We start from the raw sequence: 17,134 nt of genomic DNA, 5'->3' as shown, positions 1-17,134 counted from the left end.
AAAAAAGCTTTGAGAAGGGAAAGTGTTTTGACTGCCCGGAGCCAGGGCACAGAAAGGGGATGCAACAAATTCCAGGAAAAAGGTTAACACTAGTGGGCACTCCCCGGGAATGACTAATATGGGCTTGGGGGAGGATTTCCTACAGGATGCTGGAATAGCCTTTAGTTGGTAAGCAGAGCCAGGCAGTAAGTTGGTGATCCCTGAAAGGGGAAGGAATCACTTGCACAGGATTACACTGAATAGGGTACCTGTCCCTGCTCTGAGGGATACAGGTGGTTTCACCAGAATAGTGTCAGCCTGAAGAAGTTGACAGGGTAACGCATACCCATGAACAGGAATGTGTGTGCTTGTGGCTTTGGTATCTCTAGAATGTGAGGGCTTACTTGCCAAGGTCTTGACCTACCCATGAGTGCATCATAATTTACAACAAGGGGTGGTGATGGACAGAGTCTCTGAATTAAGCAGAGTACTCTCACCCAGTCAAGAGATCAGGGCTAGATCCAACACCGTTTTTTAGCTCATTGCACCATCCCAGTTTCAGAACCTGGCTGTATGCAAATTAGTCTGTCCCTGGCCCAGTGCATAATGGGAACAGGGCAGACCAGACTACAAAAGCCAATTCTTACACTGGGAAGGAAACAAGCTTCCGGGGACCGGTTTCTGCCATTTCAGGCGTCTTCGGCCCGGCTTGCTTGAATCCTGATGGTGCAATGAGCAAGGGACTCACATCTGAGTATACCCTTCCACGCTTAGGGTGGACAAAATAATTTACAACAAGGGGTGGTGATGGACAGAGTCTCTGAATTAAGCAGAGTACTCTCACCCAGTCAAGAGATCAGGGCTAGATCCAACACCGTTTTTTAGCTCATTGCACCATCCCAGTTTCAGAACCTGGCTGTATGCAAATTAGTCTGTCCCTGGCCCAGTGCATCATGGGAACAGGGCAGACCAGACTACAAAAGCCAATTCTTACACTGGGAAGGAAACAAGCTTCCGGGGACCGGTTTCTGCCATTTCAGGCGTCTTCGGCCCGGCTTGCTTGAATCCTGATGGTGCAATGAGCAAGGGACTCACATCTGAGTATACCCTTCCACGCTTAGGGTGGACAAAATAATTTACAACAAGGGGTGGTGATGGACAGAGTCTCTGAATTAAGCAGAGTACTCTCACCCAGTCAAGAGATCAGGGCTAGATCCAACACCGTTTTTTAGCTCATTGCACCATCCCAGTTTCAGAACCTGGCTGTATGCAAATTAGTCTGTCCCTGGCCCAGTGCATCATGGGAACAGGGCAGACCAGACTACAAAAGCCAATTCTTACACTGGGAAGGAAACAAGCTTCCGGGGACCGGTTTCTGCCATTTCAGGCGTCTTCGGCCCGGCTTGCTTGAATCCTGATGGTGCAATGAGCAAGGGACTCACATCTGAGTATACCCTTCCACGCTTAGGGTGGACAAAATAATTTACAACAAGGGGTGGTGATGGACAGAGTCTCTGAATTAAGCAGAGTACTCTCACCCAGTCAAGAGATCAGGGCTAGATCCAACACCGTTTTTTAGCTCATTGCACCATCCCAGTTTCAGAACCTGGCTGTATGCAAATTAGTCTGTCCCTGGCCCAGTGCATCATGGGAACAGGGCAGACCAGACTACAAAAGCCAATTCTTACACTGGGAAGGAAACAAGCTTCCGGGGACCGGTTTCTGCCATTTCAGGCGTCTTCGGCCCGGCTTGCTTGAATCCTGATGGTGCAATGAGCAAGGGACTCACATCTGAGTATACCCTTCCACGCTTAGGGTGGACAAAATAATTTACAACAAGGGGTGGTGATGGACAGAGTCTCTGAATTAAGCAGAGTACTCTCACCCAGTCAAGAGATCAGGGCTAGATCCAACACCGTTTTTTAGCTCATTGCACCATCCCAGTTTCAGAACCTGGCTGTATGCAAATTAGTCTGTCCCTGGCCCAGTGCATCATGGGAACAGGGCAGACCAGACTACAAAAGCCAATTCTTACACTGGGAAGGAAACAAGCTTCCGGGGACCGGTTTCTGCCATTTCAGGCGTCTTCGGCCCGGCTTGCTTGAATCCTGATGGTGAAGAATTGGCTTGGTAGTTTGGTCTGCCCTGTTCCCATGATGCACTGGGCCAGGGACAGACTAATTTGCATATAGCCAGGTTCTGAGCTGGGATGGGGCAGTGATCTAAATAACGGTGATGGATCAAGCCCTGATCTTTGGACTGGGTAAGAGTGGTCTGCTTAATTCAGACACTCTGTTCATCACCACCCCCTTTTCTGAATCGTTTTTGGCCACTATAGGTGTGGCAGGGTATACTCAGACATGAGTCCCTTGCTCACTGCTCCATCAGGATTCAAGCAAGCCGGGCCGACGAGGCTGAAATGCCAGAAACCGGTCCCCGGTAGCTTGTATCCTTTCTGGTGAAGAATTGGCTTGGTAGTTTGGTCTGCCCTGTTCCCATGATGCACTGGGCCAGGGACAGACTAATTTGCATATAGCCAGGTTCTGAGCTGGGATGGGGCAGTGATCTAAATAACGGTGATGGATCAAGCCCTGATCTTTGGACTGGGTAAGAGTGGTCTGCTTAATTCAGACACTCTGTTCATCACCACCCCCTTTTCTGAATCGTTTTTGGCCACTATAGGTGTGGCAGGGTATACTCAGACATGAGTCCCTTGCTCACTGCTCCATCAGGATTCAAGCAAGCCGGGCCGACGAGGCTGAAATGCCAGAAACCGGTCCCCGGTAGCTTGTATCCTTTCTGGTGAAGAATTGGCTTGGTAGTTTGGTCTGCCCTGTTCCCATGATGCACTGGGCCAGGGACAGACTAATTTGCATATAGCCAGGTTCTGAGCTGGGATGGGGCAGTGATCTAAATAACGGTGATGGATCAAGCCCTGATCTTTGGACTGGGTAAGAGTGGTCTGCTTAATTCAGACACTCTGTTCATCACCACCCCCTTTTCTGAATCGTTTTTGGCCACTATAGGTGTGGCAGGGTATACTCAGACATGAGTCCCTTGCTCACTGCTCCATCAGGATTCAAGCAAGCCGGGCCGACGAGGCTGAAATGCCAGAAACCGGTCCCCGGTAGCTTGTATCCTTTCTGGTGAAGAATTGGCTTGGTAGTTTGGTCTGCCCTGTTCCCATGATGCACTGGGCCAGGGACAGACTAATTTGCATATAGCCAGGTTCTGAGCTGGGATGGGGCAGTGATCTAAATAACGGTGATGGATCAAGCCCTGATCTTTGGACTGGGTAAGAGTGGTCTGCTTAATTCAGACACTCTGTTCATCACCACCCCCTTTTCTGAATCGTTTTTGGCCACTATAGGTGTGGCAGGGTATACTCAGACATGAGTCCCCTGCTCACTGCTCCATCAGGATTCAAGCAAGCCGGGCCGACGAGGCTGAAATGCCAGAAACCGGTCCCCGGTAGCTTGTATCCTTTCTGGTGAAGAATTGGCTTGGTAGTTTGGTCTGCCCTGTTCCCATGATGCACTGGGCCAGGGACAGACTAATTTGCATATAGCCAGGTTCTGAGCTGGGATGGGGCAGTGATCTAAATAACGGTGATGGATCAAGCCCTGATCTTTGGACTGGGTAAGAGTGGTCTGCTTAATTCAGACACTCTGTTCATCACCACCCCCTTTTCTGAATCGTTTTTGGCCACTATAGGTGTGGCAGGGTATACTCAGACATGAGTCCCTTGCTCACTGCTCCATCAGGATTCAAGCAAGCCGGGCCGACGAGGCTGAAATGCCAGAAACCGGTCCCCGGTAGCTTGTATCCTTTCTGGTGAAGAATTGGCTTGGTAGTTTGGTCTGTCCTGTTCCCATGATGCACTGGGCCAGGGACAGACTAATTTGCATATAGCCAGGTTCTGAGCTGGGATGGGGCAGTGATCTAAATAACGGTGATGGATCAAGCCCTGATCTTTGGACTGGGTAAGAGTGGTCTGCTTAATTCAGACACTCTGTTCATCACCACCCCCTTTTCTGAATCGTTTTTGGCCACTATAGGTGTGGCAGGGTATACTCAGACATGAGTCCCTTGCTCACTGCTCCATCAGGATTCAAGCAAGCCGGGCCGACGAGGCTGAAATGCCAGAAACCGGTCCCCGGTAGCTTGTATCCTTTCTGGTGAAGAATTGGCTTGGTAGTTTGGTCTGCCCTGTTCCCATGATGCACTGGGCCAGGGACAGACTAATTTGCATATAGCCAGGTTCTGAGCTGGGATGGGGCAGTGATCTAAATAACGGTGATGGATCAAGCCCTGATCTTTGGACTGGGTAAGAGTGGTCTGCTTAATTCAGACACTCTGTTCATCACCACCCCCTTTTCTGAATCATGAGTGCATCATAGGCAGTGTGCTCCCACAAGTGAAAAAACATCTAGTTGGTGAGGTAGCCCAGGGTTCCCCAAAACTCAGATTTCTGGGGGCATTGTCGTGAAGTGTCCAGAGGCCATAAAGCAGATAAAAGGGTAAGAGGAGAAGGCCATCAATAATGGGAGAACCAAGGAGTGCCAAGTTTTACCTGCTCTGATAGGAGAGGATCCTAAGACTAGCACTGGTGAGGATCCTGCTCTTCCCGACTATCACAGTAACATAACAGACTAGGCCTGGGTTACTCTTGTAACATGGAATTACTTATCAATTCCGCTGCTCCACCAGCGATATTAATCTGCATTAAATGTGTTTGCAAAGAGGGCTGTAAGAGGGAGCAGTTCATCCATGTTTAAAAATCACTGCAAATAAAAGTTTAATCTGCAGGTATTTACAAACATAGAGAAACTACTCCCTCTTGAGGATCTGTTTAGACGTCACTACAGTGCATACATCGTTGTGACCTTACATGCTCTGCAGTGATTACTCGGCACGCTCTGTAATACTCTGTGAAGAGGTGTAACTTTGTCCCAGGTGGGGTCTACAGACATATAGAGTTCCCCATAGACCAGGATAGTGGCTGGATCTAAGCTTGCCAGAGGAGTATTGTCAAAGGCAGAATTTGAGAGTAGGCCTTAAATAGTTGAAGTAGTCCACCTCCCCACTGGGATTGCACTTGTTCGGAGGATATGAGGCTGGTATTGACCCTGTTAACGTGAAGAGCTTTTCCAAATCTGCTCCCCAGAAAATGAAGAAAAGCTGGCAAGGGAATGGCTGTTGTTCCTTGCCTTATACCTACTAGGGGCTTGTATAGGTAATACACCTTTTTTGCGTGGTCGCCCCCTTTTTATCTGGATTTTATTGCTGTTTTATTGCACTCTATTGAACATGCAATGCGTGATGCACTGTAATTCCATCTAATGCTCATTTCTAATGTGCTTCTGTTCTTTAAGTGTGTCATGAAGTTATGATAAGCAATACCATACAAAAGCACATACAGGGATTGTCTAGAAATTATTGGAGTCATGTCAAAAACATTCTAACTGTTCCACTTCATAATTCTATTATCTTATGCACTAGCTTTTAGACTTCTTTATTTTAATCCTATATTTTCGCTTTAGGTTCTGTAACATATAAATGCCAGACTCCATTTTCTACAGACCAAGACTCTATTTTCTGCTCGGTCATTGGCCTGTCTACCTTTGACTGAAATATTTTCTGTTCTGATCTTTCACAGAACTCGTGAAAGTGTAAAGCCATCCATACAATAACTTTGATACAAATTAAGGTGACATAAGTCTGAGACAGGTTCCCTGGTATCTATGTCTCAAATAGAATACATTAAAATAAAAATTAGCTAAAGAAGACACAAATGATTAGGGCTTTTAACACGAATGACTTGTTTCCTCATGCTGGCTTAAACTTCTTATTTTTGGAATTGAGTGGAAACTTCCACCAGTTCAGAGACCTATAGACAAATCTAGATGGGCACAGCATCAGATTCAAACTTACTGAAGACGTCGCTAGCTAGACTCTCTGACGCTCTCTATAGCATTTGTCTTCAAAGAGTGTTGCCAGGATTTTGTTCTTACACACACATAATGTAATTGCCCTTTCCTTGAAATTGCTGGCAAGCTATTCTAAAGCGGCAATAAATCCTGTTGCTCCAGGGATGAGCCCAACTCTGAAACTCAAGAAATAGGTTTAATATGTATTCATCTGCTAGAACTACCATAGTGCCTAGATATATCACAGTGAGGATATTAAGGGTTACAAATCATGATATTACACATTTTACCTGTTTTCATTGTTCAAGAAAAATCATAGCTATTTTTATTTCTAATATTGTGTTATGTTACCAATCAATATTGTTAGCACTAGCTCGAGGCTTTCAAAATAATCATTTTTATATAATTATGTTGAAATGCATATTCTGTTTATAGTAGTGCTTGAGTGTGTAGCTCATTAATGAAAAATAGTTTGGATTACCGCTTCTGTGCAGTTTTAAAACTGCAAATTCGAACCCCCAAAATACTGTCTTTTGGTAGATCTAAACCCTTCCTTTTAAATATTAATAAGTCACACCTGAGAAAGCTTCAAATGACCAGGAAGCAGTGTGCATGGTATTTGAAAGTAGGACACATACAAGTTTAATGTTAGATGTGTACTTACATTAAAAAGGCTCTAAAAGCTATTTTCACTGGTGCATTGTTAGCTGTTCAATAGGAAAGCATTAGGATACAATTTTGAAATGAGTAATGTTATTTCGCACAGTAAACTGCTACAAACTTCATATTGGATTTTGTAAATTATTTATTACAATCCCAATTGACTGCTAAATTCAGGTTACCCTCACAACTAGATGTAGCTAACATCTGAGCCTGCCCCATCCTTTGTCCACCTAGTCAGCCAGGCTCCCGCTTAGAGCTGTTTAAAAAAGGATATATCGCAGAGAGGATATCCGACCTCAGAGAGCCCTGTTATGGTACTACATATAGGGTTGCTCTGCTGGTGGAATCCAACCTCCAAAAAAAGGGACTAAGGGGCCTATTACGATGGAGGATTTTCCGCATCCTTCAGGCCGGCGGAAGCCACCGCCGGCCCGGAGGATGCGGAAAATCCTCTGCGGACCCACCAAAGACCCACCGCCACATTAGGATGGCTTGTGGGTCCTGGTTTCCGTCCGCAGCTTTTCCGCCGCGGTTGGCTTACAACCGTGGCGGAAAAGCTCTAATATGGTGCCGGTGTCTCTCAGACACCGTCAGCCATATTAGGATGGGCTGTGAACAATGCTTTTCCACGGCGGGTTTTCCGCCGTGGAAAAGCATGTGTAACTTCCCTGCGGGGGCCCGTTGCAGGCCCCCTGGGTGAAAGGGGGGTGGGGGGTGCACATGTGGGGTACCTATGGTACCCCCCTGCATTTGTATGCAGTAATCGGCAGGCACCGCACGGTGCCTGCCGCTTTCTGCACACAAATGCAATGTATGCATTTTTACCATTGCGGCGGATGCAGCTTGAAGCCGCACCCGCCGCAATGGTAAAAATAGAGGATGTGACCGCCAGGGTGGCGGTCACATCCTAATTGCACAGGAGGGAACTCTGCAGGCCATGCGGAGGTTCCCTCCTACTCTATGGTGGCGGACGGACTCAGGGCCGTCCGCCATCATAATCGGCCCCTAAGACAGAAGGTAGAAATCTTTACTGGGTGAAGGGTCCAAATGTTTCTGGCTGGAGAGGGACTTTTCTTGGGTGTGAAGTGGGAATTCTCCCACTAGAACTTTCCTGCCAAAAGTCAACAGCTTTGTCGGGACCTCGTCCGACAGCTAGCTAGCCTCGTAAAGCTCTTCTCAGCTATAGCTTGCTGATTTTCACACCTACAGATGTTTTACTTTGATAAGACAGAAGACAACACCTCTGACATGGATGAACCTTCTTTCTGTATCTAACCCACACTCCATTGTGATTGGTCTTAATTTTGTGTCTAGGTCACAATGGACTCTAGTTAGTGTTTAACACATTTTGCAATGTTTTTCTTTAAAACTTTCAAAATTCATATCTCTTGTTTCTCATATTTTATTTTTGTCATTTTGTTCACTATATTATATTCCCTTTTTATAAATTAGAGTGAGATGTTGACTGTGTTGCATTTTGACATTTTAACTGCTTGCGTCCTTCTAACTACTCTACATATTTTCTTAGGTTACACATGTCTGCTCTGTTCCATAGCTCCCAAGGGTGGAGCTCAGGTTTAATTTACTTAAACCTTTACTGGAATAAAAGAAGAGTTATCATTTGAGGTAGACTTCTAACCACTCCAACTAATAATCCACTTTCTAACAGACCCCAATTAAGTCTTACAGTCCACAAGGCAGCATGGATAGTATTTAAAAGTATAACATGTGCAAATTTAAAGCTAATTAGTGTTTACAGAGGGTAGCATCCAAAAGCTATTTTCACAGGAAGTAAGTAAATCTCTATTTGCATGATCACTTAAAACTATTGCACACTACAAAACCTGCTGTTAAAAATATTTTTACATGTTTAAATCATAATTTAACTCTTTATGTAATTGTGATGTATATAAAAATCAGCAATATATATGTTGTCCTTTTAGAACATAAAGGGCCAGATGTAGGAGGCCATTTACCGACCGGTAACGGCCGATTTCGGCCGTTACCGACCGGTAAATGGGTATTTGTGATGTAGGGGGCCAATTTTACCGATTCGGTAAATTTACCGAATCGGTAAATTTACCGAAACGGCAAAATACAGAATCGGTATTTTTACCGATTCTGTAACTGCCAGATGTATGTGGGACTCTTCTGAGTCCCAAAGGCCTTACAGATTCGGTATTTTACCATCCAATCCAATTGGGTGGTAAAATACCGAATCCAGGTGTGCATGCACATGTGTGCATGCACAGCTATGCCATGTGACAGACAGACGTGCCCTTAGGGCATGTCTGTGTGCCACATGGCACACATGCCTGTATTTGGGGGTGCTAGAGGGTGTCAAAGTGACACCCCCTGCACCCTTGCAGGATTTGGTATTTACCGATTCTGTAATTACAGAATCGGAATTTCCCATTGATTCCTATGGGCTTCAAAGCCCATAGGAATCAATGGGAAATACCGATTCTGTAATTACAGAATCGGTAAATACCGATTTTTACATCGGTAAAATCGGTAAAATTCGGTATTTATGAGTCGGTAAAATAGAATTACCTACATCTGGCCCTTAGTCTTGTACCAGATGCAGTCCACTGTATAATTTGATTGTGTGAGCCAGGAATATTCCATTGTTCATACCAGAAACTTAGGTTATAGGTCTGCAGTTGTAATTCATTTTCACAGGAGCTAGGGCTAAGGATTTGTATCTCGTAAGTAATGTTTAGCTTTAAACCTGCAGGTCCCCAGAGAAAGATCAGTGAAACAGCCATTTTGAATTCTCATTAAATTTAAAAAAACATTAAGGCCATGAGGCAGTTATGTGCAAAGACAGCAATGTGAGAAATGTTTTTGGTAAACCCTTTAATCATGTGCCAGAAGTTGTGGTTCCCTGCATCGTTTGGTTTTAGAACCTTTAATTCTGTGCCAGCACTTAGTTCATTATCACGGGGGCAGAGTCCAACGAATTGTGTCTGATGAGTCATCTTAGTGCTGGTGTTTAGCTTTATTCCTACTGTGCCCATGAATTGAACCAGGAGACAGGCTAACTGGAGATCACCTCCTTCGAAGCATGCTTTTACTGCGTGTATGCATGTTCTTATCTTTGTTCCCTTCAGGGCAGGTTTTACTATCATTCTTCGACCTTTATCTAATCTCTTTCAAATGCATAATAAGTGTAGCACATATTCTTTGGCCTCACCACATAATCTGCTTGATATTGTTGACTGTGTCCATTTCCATGGTGGCAGTTGCAGGATTGAAGGCAAAATGTCCATCCTCAGATTTAGGTATTTTTCCTCTTTTACTCTAGTAAAACCTGAACCTAAATAAGGTTGGGGGGAGGATCTGCAGTAGCTCTGTATAACAAACCAGCCATGAACCCTCTCCTTTACTGCAGCTTTGTCCTCCATGAGGGACATTATTTTTACAGTTTTTTTTGCCAGCTCTTTGAAGCTTTTGTGTGACCCAACAATAGCCCAAGGCCAGACATTATATGAAAGGGTTTAAATAGGTCATGGCTGCACTCTCTTTTTGTCTTTTTTCTAATTTAGTTCATTACATAAGTATGCGTTTAATGTCCCTGGAGCCCCTCCCTTTACTTTGTGCCAGCATTTTACTTAGACACCCTTGCGTGCTATTTGTTGCTTTTGAAGACCAAACTCTAATCTAATTTGGGCCAGCGAGGTGTACTGCGGGAGATTAAATATTATTCTAATTGACCTGGAAACCGTCCAGTCCAAAATGCATGCATCTCTACCTGTTAGACACTCGCTTCCATAGGTGATGGTTGGGAGGAGCCTTATTCGAATCACCTGTAGTAGAGGAATGAGGCTTGGACCCGTTATTTTATATATGATGTTTTTAAAGCGTCTGGCAGAGCGGTTCCTCTTCCTGTTAAGGGTGCTTTTTGCTGGAGGAACATGCCTTTACTGTCCAATATAATGGCCAGATATATACATTTTTCTACTGTGTCAAGTCAGAGTCCCACCAGATCCAAATGAAACCGGGGTGTGAACCTTTTTCTGGTTTATTACCATCACCTTGGTTTTGTCCAAGTTTATACTTATTCGATTCCAAGGAGAGGTGTTGCTCGCTGTATTTATCAAGTGCTGCAGTACAAGGTTGTCGGCATAAGGTACATTTGAGAGGGTGAATCCTCACATATTCGGGGCATGATAATTGCAATTGTCCAGTTCTGATGAGAGATCTGACATGAATAGATTGAACAGAGTTGGCGCCAAGATGCAACCCTGCTTCAGCCCCCTGGATATTGGTATTCTCCTAGATAGACAGTCACTGACGCCCAATTTTATTTGTACACAAGTCTCAGTATGGAGCAAAATCAGCAGAGACATGAATCTTTGCGGTATTTTCATTTTTGAGGGTTTTGTCCAAAGTTTCTTCCTGTGAACGTTGTTGAAGGCAAATGTATATTCTTTGAAACAAACAAAGAGTGATTTGTTGTTATTTTTAGCAGAGTCAATTAGAAGCGATAAGGCAAGTATATTGGTTGATGCCCCCCATTAGTTTTTGGAATCCCATTTGATTGATCGGGATTGATGCCGAATCGGCTGCCCAGACAATGAGCTCTTACAATAGGAGGCCTGCAAAATATTTGGTGTCATTATCTATTATGGCTACAAGCCTGTTAGTTTTTGCTTCGATTTTGCTGCCTTTATTATGAATAGGTGATATGATCGAACCCTTCCAGGAATCCGGTATTCCTTCAAGTTCCAGAATGTTTGTGAAGAGTAGCATTAGTGTCGGGTCTTGCTTACATAGGATGGGTGGAATGCCATGTGAGCCCAGCGCACCCTCTGCTCTGACTTTCGCCATTCTATTCACTATGCTTTTGATCGAGAATAGTTGGTTGCCTCAGCATTCTTTTCTTGACCCGACCAGTATTTTCTGCTCCACTGTGCCTCACGTACAGAGTCATCTTGTTTGCAGTTAAAATGATGCCAAAGATAGTTGGCCCAGGCTTCCTCGGTCAGATGAGAGCTGATTCCCGGGGCCCTTGGATTGTGTAAATTATTCACTGTGTGCCAGCATCTAGCGGTTTTATTAGCTTTCACTTCATATAGCAGTTTGGCCCATGCCTTTGCAGCATTTTCTCGATTTGCTGACCGGATGAATTCCTTCTTGCTCATTTTTAGCAGCTTAATTCCTTTTGGCTGTTATTATCTTGTCCCGTTTGACGGAGCATTCGTACTGCTCTGTTTATTTATCTTTTTAATAGCCTTAAATGGCTTAATTGTATTGTTGAGAGTTGGTTTCCTTGCGTACTCTGTAGCATGTTACGTGTTTGCTGTTGGGCTTTGGCTCCTATTGTTGTGTTTATCCCTTCTTTTTTGGTGTGGGCAACTCCAAGACTTTTAGTAAATTTTGCCCAACATGGTATGATATTTGTGTTCTGCAGCTTGTTTTCCTCCCACAGGGTGTTTGCCTTGTCCAGAAATTTGTCCAGATTTTACACCATGCCGGAACCCCCAACTGGCTGAGTGGGTACTGTCCTGTGTACATCCTATGCAAAAAGTGGTCACCATAGTCTGATGTTCCTATCCAGGACTCTGCAATTTTGCTGAGCAGTGATAATGAAGTGAAGGTGTAATCTATTGTTGTATTTGTTAAAGCATTTTGAAAAGTTGATGCTGGTGGGTGATCTCCCGGAAAACACCTGTTTAATGCTTCCAGGCTTAGATTTTCCAAGTCCATAAGAAGATCTTTTGCTTGCTTGGTTTGCTTGCCCCATTTACAGACTTCCTGGTGCGGAATCCCCCATGCCAAAATTGTTCTTCCACATGTCAGTCCCTGTCCAGAGCTCCTGAGACGTTCATGTTGAAATTACCTATGAGGTTTGGGGTTGCCTATTCTGTGAGTAGCCTTGTCGCTTCAGCTACCATGAGTTTTGGCCCCAGTTATTGGACGCTATCGCCAGAACTGAGGTGTTGCGAGTCCCTTTAGGCATTGATTTGATTTTTACTGCGATGTCCATATTTCTGGGCCTACAGCCTTCCTGCTGATGTTGGTCTCGAAGCAGAGGCTCTGGATATCCAAGTTTTTTTATAAAGTTTTAAACAGATCCCCCAGGCATTTAGTTGGTTCTCCTCCTTCATAATTTTCTCAACTATTTCCTCGATGGGCCAGGTTGTCTTTAATACTTCTTTCTCTGACAGATACTTAAGATTCTATGTTCTCCAGATCGCTTGTGCCTACCTCAGCCAAGTTGCTAATGAAGGTCAGGTGTCGCCAGATGTTTCCTCTGTCTAGGATGTCTCTTCTGCCTTTCGATTTGTATTCTGGAATAAACAGGATTATTTTAGATTCCTCCTGTCGGTGACTGCTGTGATTTATTCTTGTGACTTGTGGATCTTCGTGGTTCCGGGAATTTCTTGCCTCCGGGGTTAAATGTGCTTCAATCTCAACTCTGATTGATATACTAGCTCTGCTTATGTTTTTGTCCCCTTCTTTAGTATCTACAACCTTTTTTTCCTCGCAGTCAATCAGGATTGTCCTTCCTGTGTCATCATCAGTCAAATTGCTCTGTTTGGTGAGCTTCCCTGCATCAACAGCGGGCAGCCCTAAAAAGATTAAAATGGAACATCAAGAGAGACTATGAGAATGAAAGCTGGGCAAAACTCTTATATTATATAAACAGCAATGATAGCGCCCGTTTTTGGAAAACTGTGAATGGGATATTGAGTCCAAAATCTGAGGACATTGCGTCACATATCTTAGAAGGAGTCTGGATAAAATATCTTACCAGCCATTTTAACAACTGTATGGAAAACGTTGGAGAAAGAAAGGCCAATCGAGGGCTCTCAAAGAGAACAGCTGTAGCTTGTATACCTTTAGCTAGTATACCTGAGCTAAAGGTGCAGCAATGCCCAGCCATAAGAAGCAAACCACTGGGAATAATAAACCATCCGCAGTCACTCCTAATACAAAAACAGATTGGTAAAGGGAGGAAAGAAGGTGCCCCTGGACCAGATGGCATACCATCAGCCCTGTTTAAAGCTAAGTGCAAAGAATGGGCAGATATTCTACAACCTCTGTTTTTGGAAATCAGACTGCAAAATAGAATACCAGAAGCCTGGAAGGGCTCAACAATAGTCCCAATATACAAAAAAGGTGACAAGGCCGAGCCCAACAACTACCGCCTAGTTGCGCTAATTGACAACGAAGCGAAGTATTTTGCAGGAATTATTCTAGAGGAGCTTACACTCTGGGCAGAGACGATTCATATGATACCACTGAATCAGACCGGTTTCCGTAAAGCAACCAGCACAGCTACAAATATCCTCGCAATTTCTCTAATAATTGATGCGGCAAAAACTTCAAACTTACCATTATACCTATGTTATATTGATTTTAGTGCTGCGTTTGATAACATCGAGAGAGGCAGATTATGGGAGAAATTGGCACGATGGGGCATTCCCCAGTCTATTTTAAACATCCTGATGCTCCTACACACGGACACCTGGGTACAGGTGAAACTAGGTGGAGGGACTCATCTCTCCTCGAAAGTACCAACCACAAAAGGATTGAAGCAAGGTTGTGTGCTTGCCCCAACCTTGTTTAATTTATTTATGGCTGACCTTCCTATTCGGCTGGATGCCTGCAACCCCCACGCCCCCAGGTTGGGAGGGAAAACTCTAACCAATCTCATGTACGCAGATGACTTAGTTCTGCTAAGTCATACTTACGTTGGCCTGCAACACCTACTAACTGAAATGCAAATCTACGCAAAAGAAAATAACTTAAAAATAAACTTGTCCAAAACAAAGACAATGTCAATTAACAGCAATAAGAGCCTACAGAAACATTGGTTCCTTGGCGGCATCAAAATCGACCATGCCAGAGAGTACAAGTATTTAGGGGTTGTATTTGACAAGGAAGGCTCATTCTGGCGCCAAAAAGAGGAAATAAAAAGGAAAGGTCTGTTAACTGCCTTAACGATGAAAAATCTTGCAAACAAAATGATGGGACCGACATTGATCCCCCTATTGAAGGTAGTTCAGGCTAAACTTCTCCCCTCGCTAACTTATGGCAGTGAGGCAATGAGGAGAAGAGATGCTAAAGAGCTGGATAGGACGTTGGTCAAAGCCTATCGAACTATGTTTTGTCTTCTGTCTTATACGTCAGCAGCACAAATAAGGCTGGAGTTTGGCCTTCAACAACAAGTCTTGGCTAGATACGGGGCTTATATCATATGTTGGCATAAGATCAGTAAGGGCAATCCAGACATGCTTAACTATCTGCTGTGGCAAGACATACAACATAGGGAGTTTTCCCAAGCTAGAAACTACCTCAAACTAGCCCTAGATTCCACCAAATTGTCTGGATTATGGGAGGTGCAACTCGGCCAACTTAATTTAAAAAAACTGGTCTGAAAAAACATAAAACTATCCTCCCTACTTAAGGACAAGGCAGCCTTCTCGAAAATATCTCACGCCTGGATGACCCTCAGCTCTTATAAATCGCTCACCCCACAAACATATTTCAATCAACCCTACCGTAGGGTGACAAAAATGAATTTCCTAAGGTACAGACTGGGGATCCTCCCATGTACCCAACATTTACCACCATGGTTGATGACCAAAGGCCAAGCTGCCTGCAGACTGTGTAACAACAAGAATGGTGACATTCTGCACTTAATTTGCCTATGTGAAGATCTACATCAAGCACGGACACAACTTTTAAAAGATTCATTTAATCAGAAAGGGATACGCACCAGAAGGCAAGCAGTGCTGGCCTGCTTAAACCCGGCGAGCATTCAATTAAACTGTAGACTGATAAAATATCTGAGGACGGCCGAACAAAAAAATGCAGCGAAAGTCTGCTCTCAAAGCCTAACTGTGTGAAACAGCTACTGGAAGTGGATAAGGAGAAGCGGCGGGAACTTAATTGTAACAAGCAGAGACAATCTCGCCAGGATATTTGAGCATGCATGGCCGCTGCCCAGATTTCCGAATCATATAAAAGTCACAATATTTCGTGATCCATTGACTGTTCCAAATACCGTAATCGAATCATGTTTTATTACAATGTATTTTTTTATTCTAATTTTTAAAACGATCTTAACCACGTTATATGAATTTTGTAGTGCTACTTTGGCAACGGTTTTAATTAACTATGCTAATAAACTTAAAACTGAAAATGTTTGGTGGGCGGTGTCTCCCTGGTCGGCGAAGTCTTCGCGGTTATACATACCCTACTTGCCCTCTGTGCCATTAGTTTTCCTGTTGGAGACTTGATCTTCGCTCAGAAGTATGACATTATGGTTGTATTCTTTTAAAGAAAATTATTTTTATTAAACCAAAATACAGGCTATGGATACCAGCAAATCCCAATATACATGTTCACAGACATCATCAAACAGTGTTATATAGCTCGCAGGTGCCTCCGCTGCAGTTCTGGACACATACAGATTGAGTCATCTCTTAGCCCACACAGGATAGCCCATGTGACATCTAAGCATGGGCGGATTTTGCGGATTCGCAATCCGCGAATTTGCGGATTTGCGAATTTGCGAAAATCCGCAAAATCCGCGAATTCTCGCGGATTTTGCGGATTTTTTGGGGGGTGTGTGTTCGCACGGGTTTCTGCAAGTTCGCGAGGGTTTTGTACAATTTCGCAAATTGCGAACTTACTTGTCGGGTCGCCAGTTTTGCGAACTTGTTGTTTCTACGTGCCCAGCCTGTTTGCAAGGCTTTCTTCATTACTGCCACCCTCTGTCACCACTGGCACTCTCTTTGTTCACCCATGCCACCCTCTGGCTCACCCATGTCACCCTCTGTGTCATCACAGCACCCTCTGGTTCACCAGTGTACATTATTGGGGCAAAGCAAAGCACTGCCATCCTCTGTCAACACTGGCACTCTGGTTCACCCATGCCACCCTCTGGCTGGCACACCCATGCCACCCTCGGTGTCATCACAGCACCCTCTGATTGACAAGTGAGTGTACATTATTGTGGCAAAGCAAAGCACACCTGCTAAGTGCTTTAAGTTTTGCAAACAACAACACCTGCCCTACCCCAACTGACATTAATGAAGGCTGGCACCTGCTTGTCTGCTCCCTTTCCTTTTTGTTGCAATGTAAAAAAAATTTAACAGGATGCAATGGCATACTTGTAACTATTCTGTGACTGTCAGAGCAGGGTCACACAATAGTTGCAAGTATGCAACCAGATTCTGGAGGGCCCCTTCAGGAAGCACTACAGGGAAATGGTTACAAATGATGAGCTCGAACTTTTGCACCTGCTCGTTGGTTTTGCTTTTGCAAAAAGAGTTTCGGTAATTTCGCCCTATTCGCGAGGCGCGGCGTCGTGCGAACTCGACCGTGGAAGACGCGAACTCGTGCGAGTTACCCCAAGGTTGAGTACGGGCGCCGCCATTTTGTTTGCGTGACGTATTTCCTTTTCCGCCCGCTATGTGTAATCTCGCGGCATAAGCGCCTTGCGAATGCAAGTTCGCACGAGTTCGCGAGAGAAATCGCGTGCAAACTTACTTACGCGCACGTGATCGGGCCGCCATCTTGTTTTTCATTCATTCCTATGTGTC

The sequence above is a fragment of the Lissotriton helveticus genome, chromosome 3_1 (assembly GCF_964261635.1).
Source record: "Lissotriton helveticus chromosome 3_1, aLisHel1.1, whole genome shotgun sequence".
Lineage (NCBI taxonomy): Eukaryota > Metazoa > Chordata > Amphibia > Caudata > Salamandridae > Lissotriton > Lissotriton helveticus.
The sequence above is the reverse complement of the archived record's forward strand: the minus strand, read 5'-3'. Positions refer to the sequence as shown.